The following is a 25,227-nucleotide window of genomic DNA, read 5'->3' on the forward strand; positions in this document are numbered from 1 at the left end:
CTCTGGGGCTGGGGTAGGAAAGACAGGATGATTATTGCTGCTTATTGAGGGAAATTATTCGTTTTTTTTTCCTTTTTTTTGGAGCTGGGAACCGAACCCAGGGCCTTGTGGTTGCTAGGCAAGCGCTCTACCACTGAGCCAAATCCCCAACCCCAATTATTCGTTTTTTTAAAACAAGAAACAGGCCTGACTTTGTAGAAAGGTAACCTAGATGCAGTGAACCAAGGAGGCCAGGTGTCAACAAGGCCAGAATTGACCAAGGCTAGCCACCAAGAAAGTCAGCAGAATAGGGTCAAAGCAAACAGGCCTGTACTGACTGGTTTGTGCAGTGCCTGAACTTGATACTCTTATGACCATCTCCCAGGGTCTTCTGTTCGGGTCTGGTGTTCTGGGCCTAACATCCTATAACCAGGTTAATGGGGAAAAGGCTTTCTGCAAACCAAAGCACCAGCCTTGTTTTTCTTTACCTCAAACTTGACCCTATGTAAATGTTCACATCTCTCTGAAGTTTATGCAGTGACCTCTGGGTCGAGTCAAGACAGGGCATAGCTTGCAGATTACAAACAATGTTCTTTTCATTACCACCCCCCAACCCCCAACCCCCCACCCCAGTTCCTGGGATACTGCTGCTCGGTCACACAGGTAAGGAGTCCCCAACCCTGAAGTCAATTCTAAGGCTGGGTGTGATAGCAAGCACCTCTAATCACAGAGCTCTCAGAGAGGCAGGGGTCAGCCTTGTCTTCTGCAGAGTTCTAGGCGAGCCAGAGCTACAGAATGAAACCATGTTTCAAAACAAACAATTATAGAACTTAAAATCCTGATCCCAAGACCATGCCTCTGCATGGTGTTTTCCTGGCCAGGTTTCTGCAGAGACACCACAGCATCTCAGATATTACCCACTACTACAGCATCGTGCTCGCTAAGAACCAATGGGCAGATCTCCCCCCGCCCCCCCAGCTTCTCTTCTACTCCTAAGCCTACAGAAGAGCTTCACTGCCTCACATTCAACATTCCTGACTCACCATAAAGCAGCAGCAACCCAAATCAGGATTTAGGCTCTAGAATTATTTACTCGTTGTTTTGTTTGCTTTGAAACATGTTCCCACTATGTAGCACTGGCTGGCCTGGAACTCCATAGGTAGACCAGGCTGGCCTCTGCCTCTCTGAGTATTGGAGTTGAAGGTGTTTGTTACCACATCCAGCCTTAGGACTGATTTCCGATAGCCTCAAATTCATTACACGAGTCCTAATTTTTTAGGAAATTTCTTTGAACTGCCTTTAGGTTGATGATAGCACCAGGGTGTGGTGGCATGCACCTTTGGCCCTAGCGCTGGGGGAAGCAGAGGCAGGCAGATGTCTGTGAGTTCAAGGCCAGCTTGGTCTATATAGAAGGTTTTGCACCACCTATGGCTACATAGTGAGATCTGCTCTCAAACATCAACAAGAACAAAACAAAGTGGGGAAAGAGGCCTGAGGTGAAGGGAGCTGGTGGAAGCTTCAAAGTAAAGGCTCTATTCCTCTTCCCTCTCCCTCTCCAGTGTCTCTTGTCCTCAGAGTGTTTTGGGACACTGTGATAAGGAGAATGGCTCCTGTTCCACCTCACCCTCTCTGCCTCCTGCTGTTCTTGCTCCTTTCTTCTTCCCTGTTCTTTTATTTCTTCTACCTGCTCCTGTGGTTGGATGGTAAGCATAAACGCTGACTGACACTCCACTGACTGTAACTCCACAGTCCAGGTCACTGTTCCCTTGGTGATGGCAGGGGTGAGGATGGCCTTGGGCCTACGCTTTATCTGCACCAGAAACTTCAGTGCCATGTGACCCCAGACCTTCTTTTCCTCTCCATCCCATCCGTTTGTCTGGCCTACCTAGGCGGATCATTGGAGAATGATGTGGCATTCCAAACTGCCCTCCTTAGACCAAGGGACTCAGTCCTTCTGTCCCGGCCTTGTCTGTGAGGAAATCACATAGCTTCTCCTCTCTATTTTCTAGTTAGAAGCCACTAGTGGTATGTACTTCTGTGGGGGGCCTTGGGGCCTTGGCTTGGTTGTCAAGGTTACCTCTGGGTTCTGACCACATGTGGAAACCTGAGGCAAGCTCGGTGGCTCTGCTGGCAGAGGCCAGGCTGAGCTATTCTGGGAAAATGACTTCAGCTCCCTCCCACACAGCACTATGTGTGATTCTGTTGGTCTCTATGTGTATCAGTGTGGGCAGGAGGGTGGTATATATATTTGAGCGAGTGTACGTATTAAAGTGTATGCGTGAGCTCGAGTTGGCAGGGTGAGGGAGTACGGGGCTGCTGCGTCCTCGTGTCTGGTGAAGCCTGCTTTCTGAAAGGGACCGGCCTTGAGGTGGGGGTGCTGGGTTTGCCTGTGTGTAGCTGCTGCAGATGCTAATTTGATCTTACTTTTCCTGACACCGCTAGTACCTTGCTATGCTGCCCAGAGTTGATAAGACACATCGACAGGGTGGACCAGCTGCCTCTTCACCCCTCCCTAAGCAGACCGGAAGTACTGATGAATCCTTCCACACATCTCTGCAAAGGGGGCTCTTGTCCTCTTCTCAAAAGCTGAACCCGAGGTCAGTTCTAAGCCACCACTCTGGAAGTTATCCTTGACATTCAGAAACAGGAATTAAGAACAGAAGAAAATATCTTTGTCACCGAAGCCTGCTCAGGGGAAACAGAACTGGGGAGAGGGAGCTCTGATTGGAAAGCCCGTCTTTTGACTTCTTCCCTGATCCAAAAATGAACTGAGAGTGGGGACAGACACAAGCAGAGCTCAGAGGATTGGGCACAGGAGTAAACAGAACACTGCCCATCCGACTATAGGAAATGAATGCAGACAAGAGCTTTGTCAAGTGGGGACTGTGACACGTTGTAAACCCTAGAGAGCCGTTTCTTACCATGTGTTGAAGGCTGGGAAGAGTCTGGAAGATAGAGAGCAACCTGTTCCCTTATTTGTTCTGAAGACAGATGCTGAGGAAGCAGCCACCTGTAGGAAAATGCTTAAGCCAGGCAGCTTCCGGGAAGGAAAGCCACTGTCCTGGGGTGTTGCTGAAGGGGACGCCTGCTCCAATGGGACTCAGGCACTCTCACAACAGGGCACCTGTACATAAGAGACAGAATTCAGCCACAGAGCATGGACAGGTAAAGGCCGAGAGTTCATCTTCAAAGTGACCAAAAAAGCTGCAAAGTGTCAAGCCTGGCTGCTGCCCGTAGGGTTCCCGGATGCCGAGTAGGAATAGATGTGGCTGTTATTGCTACCACTGCTGTCACAGCCTGGGAGCCTTGCTGAGACTCAGGCAAAAATGTGAGTCCAGAAAGGCCATAGCTCTTTATGGCACGGTTTTCTGGCTCGACCCAACTGGTCCTCCCGCTCGCCCACGAGTTCACACACAAAGATTACAAAAAGCCAGCCTGAGGCTGAGCTGCAGTCGGTGCCCATCCTTTCTGTGACAAGGAATGTCTTCAATCTCTGTTCCTCAGTTTTGTCATCTTAAAAGAGGGGCTTCTGGAGTGCTGGGTAGGCCAGAGGTAATAGACAGAGGGCATCTAGCACAGGACTTTCCGATCGTGAATGCTCAATAAACCAAAGTTCTTAATGGTATGGGCTCTAATAAAGTCTCTCTGGAAATGACACATTTTTTTCCTTTTATAAAAAGTTTGGATGAAAAGGAGGCCTTAAAATGTGTGTGTGGGGAGGGGTGGCCAGTGTCATATGGCTGCTTGTTGGCAAGGTTGCTACTAAAATGTCATTCTCTAACCCCAGTGTCTCAGACTCTTTTCATCAGGCCCAATACCCACCTTGTGGCTCTGGCCTCATTCATTCATCCACTGACTTGAGGGCTATTTACTGGGGAGCCTTGGGTTTGTAGTGATTTGGGTTTGGGGATTATTCTCAGCATTCAGGGGACCCAGGTGGGTGGGCACTGGAAGCTGAGTGCAAGAGATAAACACGTGGCACGGGGGGTCAGGGAACAAGAAAGCGACGAGAGAATGAATTCAGTGTCTTTTGGGGGTGTCCAGTTTCCTTGGCTCTCATAGGAAGAGCTTGAGGTTGGAAGACTACGAGCCTCATGGGAACTGGCTCTCCATTCCAAAGCAAAGGGAGGGTAAGAGGGCCAATACTGGTAAAAGGGAACCTCGGAGAACAGTGGACAAGGCCTACGGTGACAAAAACAGTTCTGCCACCCGAATCTGTGTGTGGGATGTGACAGAAAACCATCAGCCTGCCTCTGAGATGGCCCTCAGATGACAGCTAGTCTAGCTAACGCCAAGAGGTAGCAACACACTTGGAGGTACTGAGGGTTTAGGAAGAGTTTCTAGTTCAATGGAGGATGGGAATGAGACTGGCAGACAGCACACATGCCCAATGGCCCAGGACAAAGCATCTGCCCTTTAAACAGTGACCGGCATACCAATAGAAACAGTTGAGTCCCAACCAGGCTCCAGAAGTGAACACTGAGCCAGGGTCCCAGGGAAAATAACCAGGACTGAAAGGTGAGACTCAGAGTGTTAGACAGGGCAAGAAATAAACTCTCTAGTTCTGGGGCTGTAGCATGGTCGGTAGACAAGCAGTCTGGCATGCAGGAGGTCCTTGTTCATGCTCAGCAGTACAGGGGCATGGTAATAACCAGGAATGATAGTGTAGGTATATAATTCCAGCATTTGGGAGGTAGAGAGGCAGGAGGAATAGACATTCAGGGTCGTCTTCAGCTTACAAAGCAAGCTCAAGGCCAGTTTGGGATACAGAAGAGCCTGTATCTAAACAGAAAGGAAAAGAATTCTTAAGGAATAGCCACTTTTACTGTCATGGGCCAGCCAGAGCCTCGATGACTGTTGGATAGCATCCATGTCTTGAAGCTCTTCCAACAGTCCATGCTCTTCAGACCTGCTCCGGTCCCCAGTGCTGTGTGGTATTAGCTCTTACAGCTGTAGCTCCGTCATTGGAAGAGAGAGACTAGAAAGTATCACGAATTCGTCCACACTGTCACTAAGTGCTAGGCCCGGCAGACCTACGACTGTATCAGCTCTCAGAGGTGTCTGCTGCCCTGTTACTCCTCAACTGTTATGCCTCAGTGCCTCACTGGTGCCTAGGGGGAGGGGACATTCTTTTCCTGAGGTATGCCTGGGGGCGGGGGAGGAAAGCAGACCTGGGGAATTGGGTGGGGGGGTGAGCAGGAACTAAGGAGAGACACAGACAGATGGCCAGACCAGTATTGACTGGAAAAGTCCTAGCTGTATGTTTTTCCTCCTGTGACTCCCTAGATGTACCTAGGGACAAAAGGGGGAAACTGTCTGCTAAAAGCCTGTTATCCTAGAAACCTCGAGATGGGACCTCCCACACCTCCACTCCATGGGTCTTCTGCAATGGTCTTAAGAAGGTGTGACCGCAAGTGCTGGAGACTCAATAGGGAACACATGGACTTGGGAAAACAGCAGCGGATCTGAAGCTGAATTTATTGCCTCTTTGCAAACTTAGAGGACGGACCCCTTGTAAAGCCCCTCTCCTCCTTCCTGGGGGCCCAGGGCAGACCCACTTCGTCTCCAGACAGAAAACAAGAAGAGAGGCCCTGAGACTGGTGAGGAGAGCCCAGATGTTGCTTGGCTGGGCCTCCTGGGGCCTGAGTGTCTGGGATGAGCAGCTGTGAAGGAGAGCAGGGGCGAAGAGTGGAAGGGAAGGCTCCTGAAAGAGCTACGCCAGGAGGAACGAAGGGAGGGAAACTACGGCAGCAGCTTCTCCCCTTCTGCCTCCTGGCTCTGGGCCAAGGTATCTCTTTACAGAAGCATCACAGGCTCAGGTCCAAGAAAGGCCAAGCACCTGATCCATGTGGGTCAGAGGAAGGAGTCCAGAGACCGGGAGAGATGGCTGGACTGGCGGACTCCTCCCGCACCTCAGTCTCCTTATCTGTAAGGAGAGAGGATTGGGCTAGGAGATCTGACCCCAGCTCAGCTTTAATCTGCCATCTGCAGTCCACACTGACCATGCCTGGGCCCCAGCAGAATATGAGACCCCTTGCTGTAGAGACAGAAATCTCCCCATCAGGACAGATATTCTGCTGGCCACTTCCTGAGCTGATCTCTGATATCCAGGGCAAGGCTCCGGCTCTGTAGCCATTCACTGAGGAATCCCTGTGGGAAGCCCTCCCTGTCTACTCTTCCCTCAGTCAGAATCCTAAACTGCCAGTCTAACCTGTCTCTTTCCTGTTTGAATCCCTTCATGAGCTCCTCTACGGGTCAAAGTTCAGCTCTTCGTTTTGTCTTTAAGGGCTTTATAGGCTAGCCCAGAGTGTTTTCAAACATACCCTTTGCACTTTGATAGCATGATACACTCATCCACATGCTTCATCCTGCCCATAAAGGCGGGGAAAAGGAGGGAGGGTTCTGCGTACCACTTTCCCATCCCCTCCACCAAGAACCAGATTATTAACTGGGTTGTGGCAGCGCACGCCTTTGATCCCATCACCCGGGAGGAAGAGGCAGTTGTGTGTCTGAATTCAAGGCCAGCCTGGTCTACAGAGTGAGTTCCAGGACAGCCAGGGGGTACACAGAAAAACCCAGTCTTGAACCCTCAGCCCTCAAAAAATGATTATAAGAGAAGAATCAGGTTGTTGGTGGTGGTATGTCTCTAGATTCAGAATAGGCAGTCTGCCCTGCTTGCTCTGTTGTCCATCCATCTTGTTTTTGTGATCACTGCCCCTGATGGACTGTAATGTGGCTTGTTAGCAGATGGACCTGTGGTTCATTTACTCCACCACAGAGAATGGCACACATGCCTTGGAGCCACACTGCCCGGTCCAAGTGCCAGCTCTGTGCTCTCAAGCAAGTTATCAAGGTTCTTAGTGTGCTTATCTGTTAAATGGGGCTAATAACAACGGCTCTCGCTTTAGCGTGGTCAGAGGAAATGAGTTTACAGTGCCTAGAATACTGTCTACCCCATACTAATCAGCGTATGCTATTAGCACTTTAATTTTTTTGTTTTCTAAACAGGGTTTCTCTGTGTAGCCCTGGTTGTCCTGGTATTTGCTTTGTAGATTAGGCTGACTTCGAACTCACAGAGATCCACCTGCCTCTGCCTCCTGAGTGCTGGGATTAAAGGTGCACAACACTATGCCCAGCCTCACTTTAAAAATATTTTATTTCTTTACTGTATAAGGGTGCTTGGCCTGCATGTTTGGCTACGCCCAGCCTCACTTTTAAAATGGTTTAAAGAATCGTATTTATTTCTTTACTGTGTAAGGGTGCTTGTCCTGCCCTGCATGCTGGTTCGTACCACTGTTCCCACTTTTTGTCATTTGTTTGCTTATTGGTGAGAAAGGGTCAGGACATGCTAACCATTAATGATGTCATTCATTCATTCATTCATTCATTCATTCTTCATTCATTCATTCATTCAGGGGCTCGTGTAGTCTAGGTTGGCTTGGAACTCTCCACATAACTGAGAATGTGTTTGAACTTCTGATTCTCCTGTCTCACCTCTTGAGTACTGCGATTGCAAGCATTTGCCGCCATAACCAGTTTGTGCAGAACTGAGGACCAAACCCAGGGCTTCTGCAGACTAGGCAAGCACTTTGCTAACACATATATCTTCAGCCCCCTTTCATTAAGAAGGGTCTCACCTGGTATCCTAGTCTGATCTTAAACTCAAAGAGCCTCTCCTCCTCAGCCTGGCTGCCGGCGCCGGCCTGGGCTAGGGCGGGATGTGGATCTTTTTTAAGCATAAGTCTGATTGCCAATGGACTCCGCCAGCAGAATTTCTGTCTGTAGACGCTTCTCTTCCCAGGGGCTGAGAGCAAAGGTGGGAGCTTTGATTTGTCCTAAGAAGACTTTGGAGCATCTTAAAATACTGAATCACATAGAAACTAGGAGTAATTATATGATATGTTTCTATTATATAAAATATAGTAATGTAAACATATATGTGCTTATATTAAACAATAGAAATTAACACTAGTGAGGTGAGAGAGGAAGTAAGTGCCTGATGATTTGTTTGTATTAAACCCTTAAATCTATCTTTCGGTTTCTAGGAAGCTAAGTCCAAGGAGAAATATATTCATTATATAGCTTTGCTATGAAACACTCAGAAAACATTCAAGTTAGCCTGTCAAAATACCCAGGCCAAGGCTGAAGCATTGTTTTAGCAGTTAAAATGCCAGCTGTTTTCCCAGAGGACCAGAGTTCAGTTTACAGCACCTATGCTGGGTGGCATTGATCATTTGCACACACACACACACACACACACACACACACACACACACACACCCTAAAACTAAAAAGCTTTAAACTACTTGGGTCAGTGGGGGTGAAGGTGCTTGCGACCAAGCACGATAAACTGAGTTCTATACCTGGGACCCACATGGCAGAAGGAAAGAACTCGCTCCTGTACGTTTTCCTCAGACCTTCACACATATACTGTGACTTGCATGGACCCAAACCCCAAAAGGAATTCATGTGCAACTCTCTTCCCCGATTGGAATATCAGAGCAAAAGAATCTAAAGCCACCCTCAGCTGGCTTTTGGTGTCCTCCTTAATTGGGCTTTAACCACTGATGGGGACCGTAATGCTGTCAGGAGGAATCAGAATCAGGACAATGGCTGGGGTAATAAACTAACATCTCTTCTGGAGGACTTTTCTAGCCCAGAGTTCTCCTCCCTCCTTCTTGGCTCAGGAAGAGGTGGCAACAGCCTGGTGCCCCAAGTGTGCAACTGCTTTCTTCCAGCCAAAGACATGGGCAAAGCAAGGGAAAACACATAGCTAAGTTGAACGGACAGAAGCATTTGACTGACACCTATAGTGTTTCCACTGAGCCTCCAGGTCTGAAGTGTGTAAGGATCACGGTGGGGACAGGTAAGCTCCTAGAAAGAGTCTCTTTTTGCCCAGCTTCTGAATCCAAAGTAAAGGCTACTGTCAGCAAGTGCGCTAGCCAAGTGTTTGTGCTGACTCGACAGAAGCTAGAGTCATGCACAAGGAAGGAACCTCAATTGAGAAAATGTCTGCCTAAGAACTCTAATGGCTCTAAGGCATTTTCTTAATTAGTGATTGATGCGAGAGGGCTCAGCCCATTGTGAATGATACCATGCCTGGGCTGGTGGTCCTAGATTCCATAAGAGAGCAGGCTGAGCAAGCCACGAGGAGCAAGTCAGTAAGCAGCATCCCTCCACGGGCTCTGCATCAGCTCCTGCCTCCAAGTTCCCGCCCTGTGTGAGTTCCTGTCCTGACTCCCTTCAGTGGTGGACTATGACATGGAGGTGTAAGCCAAATAAGTGTAAGCCCTTTCTCCATCAAATTGCTTTGGTCATGGTTTGGTGATAGCATTACAAATCCAAAGGCAGAAGTAACTTTAAGTCTGAGGAAGACCATACCCATCCTTACCCTGCACACCAGCCTCCTGGCAGCCCTGCACAGGAGAAGAGCTCTTTGCCTGTGAACCGATTCCTTGCAGCATTGGATCATCTCAATGGATCCTTAGGGAGACTTGGTGTTGTCTCGTGAGAGTCATAATCCAGGCAGGTGAAAACCAGAGGAACCTACTTTACTCCGCCCACATATCAAGGAGGAAGATGGAGGCTTTGAGAACGCAGGAGCCCACCACCACTCCTTCCCTAGGTGTTTGCACCCTCGCTGAATCAACCTTTCTACCGCCCCGCCTCTCCCGCCAAGGTGCTATGTTCTGATGTGCTGCAGATGACCAAGTGTCCAGGTAGAATGGTGTTCTCCTGGGATCACAGCAGGCGGGAAGCTGAGGTTGGACGGTCAAAAGTTTGAGAAGAGGCTAGTGAGGCCCTGTCTTCCAGAACAGCTGCAGCAATGCTCCTAAACTGAGCTGCCTTGGGGAAAACAGGAGTTCCAGCCAGAGGCAACTGGTGTTGCCCTCTGCTCCACTCTCAGGGGCAGGGTGGGGAACTTGAACTATCCTGAGGAGTAGTACTGGACTCTCCTATCCAGTTTAGAAAGAGATATTAGGCCAACCTCACCCAGTATTTAGGAACAGCTGACCTGACACATACTTCACCCTTTAAGTACATGTGATTAGGTGTCATCCTCAAGGACCTCTCTTTAAATGAGGACAGCCACCTCCAAAGGGAGGTGCCTGTTTGTCCACTGTACCGTCTTTGTCTTGGCCGCCCAACAGATCCTTTGTGTGGGGAGGAGACTGAGATCTCCCTGCTCTGTCTCTCTGGCCCTGTGACTCATTGCCATTTGCAGTTGGGTCATAAATCAATCATTGGTCCATGTGATCTGAGCACCTTTGTCCCTGTTTTAGATGAAAGGGATCAAGGAAAGAGGATGCAACCCCCCCCTCTAAACATGGCCGGAGGTGGAGGGCTTTAATTTTGAAAGAAATGTCTTCTCTTCTGGACACTCCAAATTCCCAAGAAGGGAGAGCCACACTACACAGGGGACAGTGCTTGGACAGAACAAGGTCAGCAAAGCCTAGAGCAGACAGTTCAGACCTAGCAAAGGTGTTGGAATGAGGGCGCCGACAGCAGCTGGAGTCCTACAGGAAAAGGCTTGTTAGGGCTTAGGTTAAGAGTTTGAGTTGCATTTGGAAGTTAGCAGTAAAACACAGGTGTGTGGTACACAGTGCCTGTTGTTCACCATGACTGCTTGGAGACAATGACAGCTCTCATCCTCTTCCTGGCTAAACTGGAAGAGTTGTCACAAGCTTGCTTACCACTTGCTCTCTAGCCCCAAACAACCCTGAGAAAAAAGGAGGCCAACACCAGGTGACATTGTTGACAAAGTTTGAGCTTTCGATGAGGTCATCCTCAGAGCAACTGGACAAGGCCCCAGACACACAGATTGGTAGGTAGGTGTCAACACTGGCTTCTACCTTAAGATGAGTACCAGGCCAGGTTCCTCCCGATGGCCTAGTGACCACTGGGAGACTGAACAGCACGCACAGCTTAGGAAACTTTTAACACCAAGGCGGGTGGGGCATCTATATCCTCACAAACACTGAGTCTGATATCTGCTTTGCTTTTTGGAGGAAACTGAGAAGTGTTGGCACTGGGATTAGTTTAAATGCGCGCCTGTCCTTTGCACCAGCTCACAATGGCCCTGGCGTCCCAGCCTTCCGGTCTCAGGGGATTAAGGCATCTGTGACTGGCCATCTGCGTTTCCACCTAGCTTTGACATTTCATGAGAAACCCTGGAGATGGGAGATAACGCCTGGGAAGGCTGTCTGCCCTCCTCCCGGCCCAGAGGTGACACGGAGCCAGCGTCCCTTCTCAAGACGTGGCTGGCTGCGCGCCCTCCCCGCCCTGGCTGGGACAGGGAGGCGGGGCTGCGCAGGGCGGCCAGGGCTACGCAGCTTCCCCGCCCCGCCGCCGTCGCCGCAGCGGGTCTGCACCCAAATAAGGGCAGCGCTTCCCCGAGGATTGCGTGACGCGCGGCGCCACGTCAGCGGCGCGGGGGAGGTGCAGAGACCGCGGTGACGCGGCCGGAGCAGACGGGGAGCACCCCACCCCCACCCCTGAACCCGGTACCCTCTCCAACAGGTCACCCTCTCCAGCTCGTCATCCTCCCTAGCCGGACACCCTCCGCAGCCTGGCACCGGTGGGACAGCATCTCGGGTTTGGCTGTGTTGCCTCCAGGTGGCAAGGCAGTTCACCGCAGTCCCAAGTGGGCTTGGGAGTGTGGTTTTACCGGAGAGCTGGGGGCGTTTGCTCCTGAGTCTTTAAAACAACCACCGACCAGTGGAAACCCGGTCCTCAAACAAAAACAACAGGGTGCCACCTCCCCTGGGTAAAGACAGGCTTCCCTCCCCACCTGCCCCAGCCAAGTCAGGTGGAAAGGCCTGGCCTATGGGCAGATAGAGGAGAGGTGTGAGACAGGGGTATGGGGGAACAGAACCAGAGAAACTTCTGAGAGGGCAGCTAGGGTACCCAGGCCTTGCTAGAACGTGGGTAGCCAGTCCCAACACCAGAGAAACCGATGACAGTATCCGGTTCAAACTCTGTCCCTATGCCATGCACCCGAAAGCCGTGGGTGGAAAGGCCGTGGGAGCTGTGTGTGGTAAAAAGATTCCAAGAGGCGGAGAGAAAGGATATTTTGCTGACAGGATAGGAGATACACGGAAGGCAAGTGGGAAGAGCACGACCTAACCAGAGCGCTCAGCCCGTGATGGCTTGGGGAACTTGGTTGTCTAAGGGAGGGGCTTGTGGGAAGGAAAAGTCCCAGTGCCTTCCAAAACTGTCCTCTATACCTACCACACTGCTTACCCACACACAACCTCCCTCCGCTAAGACCCACTTCCTCTGTCCACTTCCTCAAACTCAGGTTCTGCCTGGCGGAACATCAGCTGTATGGAAACCTCACCACACCCCACCCCACCCTCGCACAGTGACGGAGGGGAGCCAGGTTTATAGGAAGGTAGTGGCTCCTCCTGACAGAGTATGAGCAAGAATGTGGCTGGTTTGTCTTGGCTATGAACACACAGTCTCAATATATAAAAGGTCAGGAGCAGTGCCTTTCTTCCCAGACGTCTTGGGACTAGTGTTGGGGGTGGGTGGGGCTGGGGCTGGCAGTAGGATAGTGTTAATGTTCATGCATGTGGCTGTGTGTAAACTTCGAGGATGCTGGTTCTGCCCCTCGCTGTGAGGTCTTGGCCATTTTCTCTGGATCCCGATTTCCTCATTTGAGAAATAGCAATGGACATGTTAGATTTATTGATTCCATTGAGGACTAAGGGGGGGGGGGCTGGGAGGGCGTAGCACATATGCTCCTTCTTTCTACATTATTTCGCTCCTGGCTCGGAGGGAACACTTCCTAGTAACCGTTACAGCTGTTAGCGGCAGAGACGGTAATGAACGAGTTCCGGGAAGAGCACATGGACTCAGACAGAATCACTGAGTGCTCCAAGGTCTGCCTTAGGGGGTCCTTTCCTCTTAGTTGCCTTCCAGGATCCTTTGTCATCCCTTTCACCCTCTGCAGGCCATCACTAGCCTGGCTTCCCGGAAAGAGGAGCCATGGTAAGAAGACGAGGCGGGTTACACCCTGTCTCTGCCATGCCTGTGTCATGGAACCCTTCTGAGTCTTGGTTTCCCCACACCACGGAATGGGGAGAACACCTTCAGACTGGGGTCCCTGGGCTAGGAGGGTTAAAGTTGGTGAAGGGACTTTGCAAATGGCCCTGGCCTTCTCCATTTCAAATTTCCCTTTTCATCCGCAGCCGCTCCTAGAGGACCTGGTGCTTTCTCAGCTCTACACACTTTGTCCGTGGCTTCGTTGATAGCCTTCCCTTTCCCTCCAGTCCTGGAAGGTGATGCTCATTCCCTTGTCGAGCATTCGCCAGGCAGGATGCCTCAGTAGTGGAAGGACACGGTTCATCCAGCCCAGGGCAGGGCACCTAGTAGGACCCCCCCATCCAAGGAAGTTTCTTTTTGTCTATCAGTAAACCCAAGTGACAAAGGCAGAAGGAAGTGACCCCCAAAAGATTTGGAGAAATAAACTCTGTCCCTCATTGGGGGACGGGAGTGGGGGTGGGGGCAGAAGGGAAGAGGAAGGACTTTCCTGGCTGGGTTTACAATCCTCTGAGAAGCCATGCAGAGAGCCCAACCTGTGTTCTTCCTGAGAGGGAGGTGGGTGCCCTATACAGAAGGGACTTTGGGAGAGGAGAAGTCGGCTTCCTCCTAGCTAGGACACTCACCTGCCCCTCCCCCACTCCTCCTCCCCACCTCCTCTCTTTTCAGCAGAACTCACAGAAACAGCAGCTATCCTCTCTCTGGTACGGCTTACAATTGAAACTTCTCACCACCCTCTTACCTCAGCTAACTAAACACTTTGGCAATCAGGTAGCCACAGGCTTAGATCCTGCTTTCCTGGCACACAAGGGCAGCCCTGAGACCCACCCCTCTCTCATAAGGGTGGACCCTGTCTACTCCCAAGGTGACCCACTTCACTCACACCTGAATGCCTTGGGCTCCTGCTGGTTCCCCCAGTCTTCTGACCTGCCTTTGCCCACTGACCTAGCCCTAGGCATTCACTCATTTTCCACCATAACTAGGCTCCTAGGGGCTTTCCCCCAAATGGGAAGAAGGATACTAAAGAAACTGCAGATGTCTATGAGGAAGGCTGACCCTCCCAAGGAGTCGTACATGACTTCCCCAGGTCAACAGTCAACTGGGAGGAACATAAAGAGAATGCACTGGGAAGCCCTGAGATCCTGACCCCTCAGAAATGATGGGGGCTTCGGATTCTTCAACCAGAAAATGTCCATGAACTCTGTCTTCTGAGTGGTTGTGGGGAGGCCATGGAGAGGCTGTGCGAACCAAACATGAGGTGCTCAGGAGGCCCCTGTGGGCACACATGCTCCTATGTCTCTCACCTCTCCTAGCCCTGGGCCTCCACCAGCTGCCATCCCTGCAGGTGGCCCTACCTCTCCCAACACCAGTAAAGGCCAGCCGGCCTTCTCTGCAGCTGAGCCCGCCTGATTCTTTGGGGCTGACTTATTTGACTTCCATCTGTTGCTGGGGGCAGGGGGGGAGAGTGGGAAAGACACAAAAAGTATCTTCAAGTGTGCCCCAGGTTACACACTTCTCTTATGCTACGGCTCTCCTGCCCAGCACGGTATAAGCCTGTCACTCCAGGCATGTGGGAGAGCAACCAGCACCTCTTTGTTCTCCCCTAACTCAGCAGAACCTACGGCACTGAATGGTGTGTGTTTGGAAGAGGGCACACAGCCAAGCAGTTTCTTGGGGGTAAAAAAGGTTCTATTACATAGAACCACAAAGACAAATTGCTCTCCAGCTATAGAGGGCGTGTGTTTCACTACTTGTGTGATTAGAGGTCATTTTGGATTCACCGGCAGCCAGTAATGAGCACAGGAAAACGGTCCCGAAGGCCCTGGAGACCCGAGCTCCGTGGGGCTTCGCAGAAAACTCTTGGGAGGAGGATGAAGGGAGCCAGTCATAAAGGTCCCAGCTGTCCGTTCTCACCAGGAGTGTACCTAGCCCGGGCTCTCCACGTAAGGAGTAGTGGGGGCAAGTGTGCCTAGCACAGTCTGCTCTAAAAGCAGCTGGCACACTGCTTATCAGTCCACACCCCCGGTGCTCCTGAGGCCCAGAAGCTTCTGAACTTGGTTCAGCAAGAAGAGAACATGCTTTTTTTTTTTTTTTCACCTCCGTGTATGGTGAAGTCACATGAGCGCTTCATCAATAGCAATGAGGGAGATGATCCTTTTGAGTGGACCAGGAGATAGGAAATCTAAGAAACATTTCTGTTTATCTCTTCTGAGAGAACTCTTTACATGTACTGGACAAAACATGCCTTATTATTAGCCCTTCCCGCCATTAGACCCGTGTTAATCATCTCTCTTAGCTTCTGCATTTATCCTGTCCTTCAGTCTTCACAATGATCTCAGAAACAGGCTGTGTGATTAGAGAGGCCAACCGGGCCCTGAAGCCCCCAGCAATTCCTCTCTGCCCCCATCATCTTTACCACAGGGCCTTTCCACTGCTGAAGGCCCAAGGAGCTTGGGGGTGGAGTTCAAGATCTCTCACAGAAGGGTGACTTGGAATGGGGGTCAATTGGTGGGTGATATTTGAGGTAGACATGGTGTAGGGAAAGGGCTGGGCATGTCAGAATTGGTTCACCCTTTCCCCTCTTCTAAGACCCTCCCTCCTTCCCCTCCTGGGATCAAGGAAGTTCACGACAAGATTGCTAGGACCTAAGTCAGTAGATCCCAGTATAAACCCAGCCTGTTACAAACACATTTCAGGTGCTCAGAGGCCTGGAATTCATAAACATACCTGGATCCAAGTACATTCTGCACTGACTCTGGATGTGGGAGTCAGTAAGGAATAGATCCTTGCCCACTGGTACCTAATGGGTAACACCGTCCTACTCTGCCATAGGAAACAGTCAGACCACCCACCCCCCTCCAGCATGAAGCCAGAAGTCAGGGGCCTCTGTAATTCTTTGGCTGTGCCACCATCTTGCCGGTCCCGGTCTCCCTCACTGTGAAGTGAGATTGTTGGCTGACCATGAGTTAACGTCCTTATGAGCCCAGACAGCTTGATAATTTCCCTCGTACCAGGTGACCCTGACTCTCTCCTTCCTTTGCCAGCTGCTCGCACTTTGCTGGTCTTGTGTACATCCTATTTCCTCATTCCCCAAGCAACTGGAAGTACACACTAGGCAGGTACTGGAAAAATCTGCAGTGAACAGAGGAGTAGAGAGGACGGCAGGCAAACTGATAAAATCAAGACCTCGGGGGCGGGAGAGGGGGCAGGTTTTGGTGTTTGCATTTGTTTATTTGTGTCTCGGGCTAGCCTAGGCTGGTCAGGAACTCACACTTAACCCAGTGGGTTTGAACCTTGCATGGTCCTCCTGCCTCCGCTTCCTGGATGCTGATTTTTGCAGGTTCGGAACACCACAAACTGTTCCCATTGTCTGCTTTCCTCCAGGCAGTCGGATCCTGTGGCCTACACTGGCCTTGAACTCCCTCAATCCTCCTGCCTCAGCTTTCAAGCACTGCCACACACCAGGTTCTAAGAACCTTTTGAGTACGAGAGAAGCACCCTTCTCACTTCAGCCCAGAGTGCCATGCTATAGAGCTGAGCTCAGAGTCAAGAATTCCTTTCTGACTGAGAGGCTGTGTACTTCCCATCCAGACTGTAAAGGGAGCCGATGCCTGAGACTGCTGTCACTTGAGGTCTAGATCCTGCTGGCCCCTTCTGAACCCTCCAGGCTCCTCCTTCCAGCCCCTGGAGAACTGCCATGCTCAGAGGCAGAACCTGGGAAGCACTGGGGCCCATTCATTTTTAATTGTCTAACTGCTATGGTCTCCCAGAAGTTCCTCTGCCCATAAGCGCGCTCAGTTGACAGGCCTGGGCCTGTCAATGTTTAATGGAAGCAAGGATCTTATCTGGAGTCCCAAGTCGTTTAGATTACTCCTGTGTAAGGACCTGTGGTGTGGGACAGCAGATGGAAGACTCCTCAGGGTGGCCCTGCTGCTCCCTGGGGGCAGGGAGGGATTCTCAGAGTAGAAACTGAGGGGGTGGCCAGAAAACATCTACAAAGGCGGCACAAAGCCCTATCTCACTTTGTCCTGGTTCTGACCACATTTTCAACAGCTCTGCCCTGGAGCCACTTGCAGGTGCCCAGTGCACACCCTGCCAAGGGCCTCCTGGGAAATTCAAGACACAAGGTAATGAGTGGATGAAGTTTGGATGGACTTAAAAATACATGTCCATTGAGCCTGTGCTGGTGTCCCCTCGGCAACCAACCTGCCTGTATTTGGGAGAAGAGACACCATCTGGCTTGCCTCTGCTATCAAAGTGTTGAATGTGGTGACTGCAAGTACACTCCATCGTACCAGACTGTGAGCTGGGTTGCTCTGTGCTCCCAGTCCTGACTCCAGAGCAACTAGGGGAGGGACTTACCGGTGCAGCTCCCCAGGGGCCCGAGAGATGCCTTAAGCAGAGAGTCAAGTTCTATTTGGGGAATGGAACACCATGGCTCTAACACAGGCCGGATGTTATTTACAAAGCTTGTCTAATGGCCCAGCCTCCGTGCTGGCAGCTCATTGGCTGCCTGCTCTGGTTTCTCTAGCTGGCTTTCTCCCCACTTTCTCCTGCCCTGTCACAGCTTCTTCCACTCGCAGATCAACATTCCAGCCAAGAGTGTCTCACTGACCACTGGCTGTCACTCACCTCTGAGACCTGTGGAGGGAGGCCAGCAGGAGCAGTTCCTACCCGGGAGACTGAGGCTTGGGAAGGGGAGGCCAGCAGGAAAGAAAGGAGTCAGATTGACTCCCTGCCCAGACATCTGCCATTCTTACCGGGGTTAAAATGAAAGAGGGCCAGGTCCTCTCCCAGTTAACCAGTACAGGTGGAGTCTAAGTGATGGGTCAGGTAATTTAAACTTTCTCCGCTCCAGTTCAGACTGGGAAGAAGTCTGGCTGAATGGATCAAAACTGGCCAGCACACCGGACAGACATTCCTAAGACCTGGCCCTTGGCTGCTAAGTCATGTTTGGGGAGGTTAAACTGGAGACTGGAAAATCCTGATAGACATTCCTAAGTCCAGGGGACGTCTGACAACTGAGGTGTCAGGGACTGTGGGCACATGTGCTTCCTGAATATCACCCGGTCTCTTGGGCCACTCTGTCCTCTTTCCTCATCTCTTCTGCTTGTTCACCCAACACCTGCTCCATAACCTTCCCTCCCACACAGCCCAGGCCTGTGGGCTGCATGTGGTATGTATAATAGTAGTCCTTGCCCCAGTGACCCATGAATCTTAAGTGAGCTAACTCATGTGGAACGTTTGGGCCAGCACTTAGCATGGAGTAAACCCTCAATAAATATTAACTGCTACAAACGCCTGTTGCTGTATGGTTTTTCATCCTCCATCCAGGGTAAGAAGCAGAGTTCCGCTTTAAAGAGAACCCAGTCAGGTGAGCCCCTTCTAGGCCCTAGCATTTTCCAAGACCTGAATACAGAGAGCTGTGTCCCATGGATTTTTCCTAAAGGCCACAAAGACTTGTTAAGAAATGTCCAGGCTTAGGTGCTGACATGGGAAACTAAGAAAAGACAAGCTTTACTCTGTCAGCAAACACACAGGCTTCCTGAGAACGCATGGTCACCCATGATGGGCTCATGAGCAACCCAGTGAGTGGCCTGGCTGGCCATCAAATACTCCCATGATGATGCTAACCATTGGGCCCTTGGAATCTAGAGCAGAGGAGGTTTGGCAGGGCAGCCTCCTGGAGAGAGAGGGCCACAGGATGGCGGCCATTTTAAAGATGGAGGTTGGGGGCTGGGTGGGAGGAAAGTCTCACTTAGGCTCCACACATTCTGCGAGTGAGTGGTTCAGCACTCGGGTCCATGACACAGGGTGTGGAGTGGTGCAAGCCTCTTATGTAGAAGGTGCTAGATAGCACCGTATAATTCAGGTAGAACTCTCAGGTCTCACCATATCCAAGGCCACTGTGAGTCCTTGTGGACTGGGGACAAGGTCACTGTGGCAGATTACCACCTTCCTCCTTCAATGGCACCTGCTCTACACACTAAAGAGCTCTCATTCAGAATGGTTTGGGGTCCATGACTTTTCTTTCTTTCTCGTCCCCCCACCCCGAGCTGAGGACGGAACCCAGGGCCTTGCGCTTTCTAGGCAAGCGCTCTCCCACTGAGCTAAATCCCCAACCCCGAGATCCATGACTTTTATCAGGCACATCCAAAGGATGAAGAAGAGAAATAGGTAGAGGCCACAGGAGAGAGTGCTAAGTGCTAATGAGGAAACCAAACAATGGGGATGGGGGAGATGTCACATTGAGCAGAAAGAACTCGAGAGGCTCCCATTCCTGCCCCAGGCATCGCCCCACCCTCCCGCCAGCTCTCCTTAGGGTAGACCAGAGACTATCTAGACAAGGGTTGGGGAGAGTAAGGCTGGGTTGACCCCAGAGAGTGAGGATTGGGGTTCACTTAGGGGAATGTTCCTATACTTAGAACAGAATCCCAGGATGGTGACACTAACTTCCCCCTAGGAAGGCCCTATGAGAACCCCCAATAAAACCAGACAAAAAGCAACTATGGGCAGTGTTGTGGGCTCTCTCTTGGGGACTATCTCCTGCTGAAATTACAGCCTCAATCTTAAATATCTCTCAAAGGCTCTCGTAGGAAGGTTTGTTCTGTCTCTCATGGTGCTAGTCAAAGGAAGCCTATCAGAGGGTAGTGGACCTTTGAATGGTATATTTTGTCTTGTTCCTTTTCTCTCCTTTTCTTTGCTCCCTGGCCACCACGGGGATGGGCAGCCTTCTTCCCCGCTGCCTCCCATCACCAACATCTTCTGCCTCACCTCAGGATCCAAGGGATGGATCCGGGGATCCTATGCTAAAACTTCTGAAACCACGAGACCTTAAGTCGATTCTCTCAGGTATGTTTGTCACCGGGCTACAAAGGTGACTAACACCCTTCTCTCTCTTTCTCTCTCTCCCTGGGTGGAGGCCCAGTACCCATCCATCTCAGAGAAAAGGATGGCTTTGGAGTTCCCCGCCAAACCCTCCACTGGGGGTGGCTGGGCTGGGCTGGGCGGAAGGAGGGGAAAGTCCAGTCTGAGGCAGAACCAGGGCCCGGTGCTGCCTTCTGAGTCAGTTCTGAAGCCCGAGGCCAGAGAGAAAAGACCAGAACCAGCCCAGACTTTGTGAAACAGCTGTGCCAGGTTCGCAGCACAGTCTGGGCTGCTCTCCCGTGGTCTCAGGGTCCCCCACTCATGCTTAGAGAGTTCCCAAAATATACTCCCAGATCTGATCTCGTTCTTTAATAAGGCATTTACAAAGCTCTTATTTCTACCAGGCATTACAGGAGGCTGAGAACACCACAGAAAACAGTGTAGGAAAAATACCCACTCCTGTGCTGCTCATGTTCTACTGGGGGAGACAAGCAACAAACAAGTGGATACACAAAATAAAAATGCTTATTAACATCTGCCTTAGTAACATCTAGTTTACTTGGTTTCTACTGCTATGACGGGGAGGAAATGGTTAACTTAGTCTTAAACTTCCCAAGTCATAGTTTATCACTAAGGGCAGTCAAGGTAGGAACTAAAGCAGGAAGCCGGAAGTAGAAATGGAAGCAAAGATCATGGAGAATAGTGCTTCCTGGCTTGTTTGCCATGGGTTCCTCAGCCTTTTTTCTTGTATTGCTCTGACCATTTGCCTGGGGCTGGCACCGCCCACAGTGGGCTTGGCCTCTCACATTAATCATTAATCAAGAAAATACCCTACAAGCTTGCCTACAGACAACTTGATAGAAACATTTTCTTTTAAATACTTTTTTTTTTTTGGTTCTTTTTTTCGGAGCTGGGGACCGAACCCAGGGCCTTGCGCTTCCTAGGTAAGCGCTCTACCACTGAGCTAAATCCCCAGCCCTAGAAACATTTTCTTAATTGAAGTTCCTCTTCCCAAATAACTTTAGTTTGTGTCAAGTTGACAACAAAACAACAACAAACCAAAAAACAAAAACCAAAACACTAGCCAACATCAAAGGTTAAGGTGGAAGAGTAAAGCAGAGAAAAGGGATAGGTGATATGGAAGGGGGTGGTGTGGTGGTGGTGGTGTTTGTCTCTTTCTAAAACACGGTCTCACTAGGTAGCTCTCGCTGAGCTGGAACTCTCACTGTGGACCAGGCTGGCCTTGAACTCACAAAGGTCTGCCTGCCTGTCTCTTTCAAGTACTGGGATTATAGGTATCTGTCACTATGCCTGGCTCAGAGGTGAGTTTAGTCTGGTTAGGCAGAGGCGGTCTCATGGACTCAAGACTCTAAGTAAGTAGGACGGCACGAGGATCCTAACGAGAGGCATTCGGTGGAAAGACCATCAGGCCAGGACAGTGTGGCTGGAGACAGAAGAGCAAGGGAAGAGAGGGAACAGTCCCAAAGCAGGACCGTGGTGAAGGCACAGGCGCTTTCTCTCGGTTCGTGAAGGAGTTACAACACATGACATATTCTTAAGAGATCATGTCTGACAGCTGTGACAGGAACAGATGAAGTGGGACAAGGGTGACAACAGACAGAGATCAGGGAAGTAGCCCGTAAACATCGGGAGTAAGGACAGTGGCTTGGGTTGGACTGTCGTCAGGCGGGAAGCAGGAGCCCTTTGCAGTTTTGAAAGGGAACCCCCCCCCCCAGGATATGCTGTGTCTGTGTCCTATGGCAGGAGCCTCTTGACAACTTCCCCTTAATCATGTAAGGGTCACTCGGCTGTCCCACTTTGCACATGAGAAAAGTCACATTTGGAGACCTTGAGAACCTTAGAGAATCACGAAGCCAGCCAATTCTGTAACTTGAGCTGCCTTAAGCCCAGTCTGCTGAGAGCAGCCTGGAGTGCTTATCAGCTACATCAGGGAGCTCCCCACCCTGTTTCTGTGCACAACGGCTCTGTGCCCTCATTGGGCTGCACACAGGTAGGAGCGTAAAGATGAGTAAAGCCCAGTTGTCGACTCTGAAGAGCATGGTTTGGAGAAAGATCCAGGCAATGAAAAATAGTATTGAGCTAAACAGATGGGGCCTTAGACATGAAGATGAGACAGGTCGCATGCCCACAGTGGGGAAGACAGGGAAGACATTTTGAAGGGTGTGCCAAGTGGGGATGGAGTAAGGCTTTGCAGAAGACAAGATCTGGACAGACATCCCTGTATGTTGCAGCCACTAGAGAGGTGAACCCAGCATTTGGGTTGGAAGGAACATGGATAGGCCTAGAGCCAGCAGTTAGAGCACCAAGAAGCCACTATGGGTTCCAGTGGGACAATGGGGTGAAGGGTGAGAGAGTGAGAGGTGTCAGGCCTGAGTTTCCCTAAGAACTCTCCTTCCATGAAGGGCAGACACTAGGGCAGAGAGGCCCCTTTCCCTGCACAGGATACCCTCCCCAGAAGATCTTCTGTAACAGAGAGACTGAGCACATGTTTCCAGGAAACACACAGTGCTCTCTCCCTCAGCCTGTGTGCATGTGTGTGCTGCTCTATAAATACACTTCGGAGAGCTTTGGCGAGAGTCTCTGCACCCTCAGGGCATTGACTCTGGCACTGGCTCTGGCTCCTGAGTTGCCTTTGTCCCAGCAGCAACATCATTACCCAGAAGGCTGGGGGCTGGGGGGACAGGAGGGCAGGAATGTAGTTGTCATATCCTGAGCCCACTCAGGACATCCAAGCAAACATTTTGCTTTAAGAGCCTGTAAAGGACAAGCTGACTCCACAGTGGGAGGGGAGGGAAATCCCTAGCTAGGAGTTCCAGGTCCATTCTGGGTAGAGATCGAAAAGGACAGGGTGACTCTCCCCTATCTAATTCCATGAGTCTTTATCCTTTCAATCCCAGCGGTGGAAGGAGACAGACAGACAGAAACACTGAGGTGGGGTGGTGACCGGTGAGATGGTTCAGCAGGTAAAGTTGTGTGTTGCAAGCCTCATGGCTTCAGTCCCCGCTGGCTTCCACAAGTTGTTCTCTGACCTCCATAATGCAAACACACACACACACACACACACACACACACACACACACACACACACACAGAGAGAGAGAGAGAGAGAGAGAGAGAGACCACCATCATCATTTAATTGCAAATATGTCTGTACATGTGCATACACGTTGGCTCAATGGATACACTGGAGTAACACTGGCTGCCTGGCTCCTGTGGGCTCTACCCTGATACCAGAGCCACACAGCACTGACCAGAAGGTGACTGCAAACCTGCCACCTGCAGACGTGACAACCACCTAGCATCTGTCAACAGTGAGGGCCATGATGATTTGGACACTGCACTCTCAGGGCTGCTCAACCCATAGGAGGTCTCTGAAGTGTTTAACGGTATCTCCATCACTCAGAAGGAGAAGGTGAGATGTGAGCAGCTGCTGCGAGCGCAGTGCTAAGGACGCAGACACAGCAGAGCTAAGGCACCTTCCCCAATCTCCCACACACATCGCACACATCTCACCTGGGTAGTGACCCTCCTGGAAGCCCTTCCCTCTGCCTTGCTGGATGGAAGAATGGATGCCCTAGTTGACAAATGCTCAGAAACCCAGGCTGTGATGTAGGACAGGGCGGAGACTCTGGGTTTCATCCCCGGCACCCAGCCTGTGTGCACACACTTATACACTCTCCCCACAACAGCCTTTTAGACACATTTGCACACTCATCACAGGGGATCACAGTAGTGGTCTGTTTGCACCCCTGCTTTCTGCATATGTGGGCTGAGAGCCAAGTGTCTAGATGTTGGCCAGGTAGTGTAATCTGAACGTAAAAACAAAACAAGCTACAGCCTTATCAAACCAAGACCTGACCTGCTGTTTCTCAGGAAGTTGGGACAGCAGCAGGAGGAGGAGGAGAGGCCACCTAAGGAACTAGTTTAGGCTCGACCTGAATATTTAAATCTATAGGTGTGGGTTGTGTGTACTGTGGTCATTTACACAAGCTTCTCTGAGCTTACCTTTCTGGTCTTCCTTGCAAAACCAGGGTATGTTCAAAATGATGGCAAACTGTAAAGCCCTGAATTATCAGAACCACCATGTGAGCCACTGGACCTTCAAGGATAGAGTCATGGTGTAGCCATCTCCTGTCACCTGGTTGGACACAGGGTGAGGGTCTGGTTATGTCACCTCCTCCAGACTCTGAAGGCCACTGTGGCTGATCCTCTTCAATACCTACCCATGGTCAGGTCATTCTCCAGGGCTGCCCTTCCATAGTTATTGTTCAGTGACTTCTTGTTCTATAGGCTCCTGTCTGTGCCCCATCTTGAAGAGGAAGCCAAGACCATACCCTTCAGTGAGTGTCCATGGAGAGGGGTTTCAGGCAGTTAGGGACAAAAAGAGCAGCTGAGAGGGGCTTGGTCAGCCTTCCTTGCCTGCCTCTCAGATTGTGCCCATCCTAGGTGAATGCTCCTCGTGTGTGCATCTTCCCTGTCTCCACAGAAGGGGACCTGGCCCTGCCTCAGCTGTTCACTTCTCCAAGATTTGGGATCACCTTGCCTGGTCACAGCCAGAGTCCAGGATATAGGCTGACTCTCCTGCCCACAGACAGGGTTACACATGTACACATGCGCACGTGCGCGCGCGCACACACACACACACACACACACACACACACACACACACACACACACACACAAACACTCTCAGAGAGGAAGTCAGGAAATGGTAATTGTCTTTATAAATAAACACCCAGGCTCAGTTAGCTCAGACTTCTTGGACAGACTGGTTCCTTTTCTGAGTCACACCTGGCCTGGAGCGGCTATCTATTGAGACAGGTCTCTCGCCATCCACTGCAACCTGGGACCAAAATGGAGGCCTTGCGCCCCCTGCTGGCAATTTCGAGAACATACCCCAGGATGGGTGATTAAAAGCTGGGGAAACATCTCAAGAGGAAGGACGTAGATGAAGGACGTAGGTGCCCGGTGATGTCTTTCTTTTTATTTCAGGAGGCAACAGTGAATTCTGTCCATCCTCCCAAAGGCAGGTTTCATCTCTCTGCTGTGCGAAAGGGATGACGGTCAAAGTGCTCCTAGTGAATCTTTGGACTCACATCGAGTTAAAGGCAGCTCAGGGGTCAGTCGGCCTCCTTCCAGATCTTGCTCTATCAGCCAGTACTTCTGTCTTCACATTATTATTATTATTATTATTATTATTATTATTATTATTATTATTATTATTATTAATTTGTGTGCGCGCGCACATATACTGGAGGAACAGAAGATAACCCTTGGAGCCGATTTATTTAAGGTGTCCGTGTGTGTGTGTGTGTG

The 25,227-nt window shown here is 50.8% G+C and overlaps 2 long non-coding RNA genes across 2 annotated transcripts; one reads left to right on the forward strand and one right to left on the reverse strand.

Annotated features, from left to right (window-relative positions):
- Positions 1-170: 170 nt before the first annotated feature.
- On the reverse strand, positions 171-23,572 carry LOC148001618 (uncharacterized). Its single transcript, XR_015635938.1, has 3 exons — positions 23,425-23,572; positions 2,901-3,103; positions 171-2,608 (listed from the first exon to the last, which is right to left on the reverse strand). It is a non-coding gene; the product is annotated as an uncharacterized LOC148001618 (long non-coding RNA).
- LOC148001619 (uncharacterized) lies at positions 11,477-14,422 on the forward strand. Its single transcript, XR_015635939.1, has 3 exons — positions 11,477-11,746; positions 12,281-12,456; positions 13,173-14,422. It is a non-coding gene; the product is annotated as an uncharacterized LOC148001619 (long non-coding RNA).
- Positions 23,573-25,227: the final 1,655 nt, after the last annotated feature.

Source organism: Rattus norvegicus, chromosome 13 (assembly GCF_021556685.1).
Source record: "Rattus norvegicus strain SHRSP/BbbUtx chromosome 13, alternate assembly SHRSP_T2T, whole genome shotgun sequence".
Classification (NCBI taxonomy): domain Eukaryota; kingdom Metazoa; phylum Chordata; class Mammalia; order Rodentia; family Muridae; genus Rattus; species Rattus norvegicus.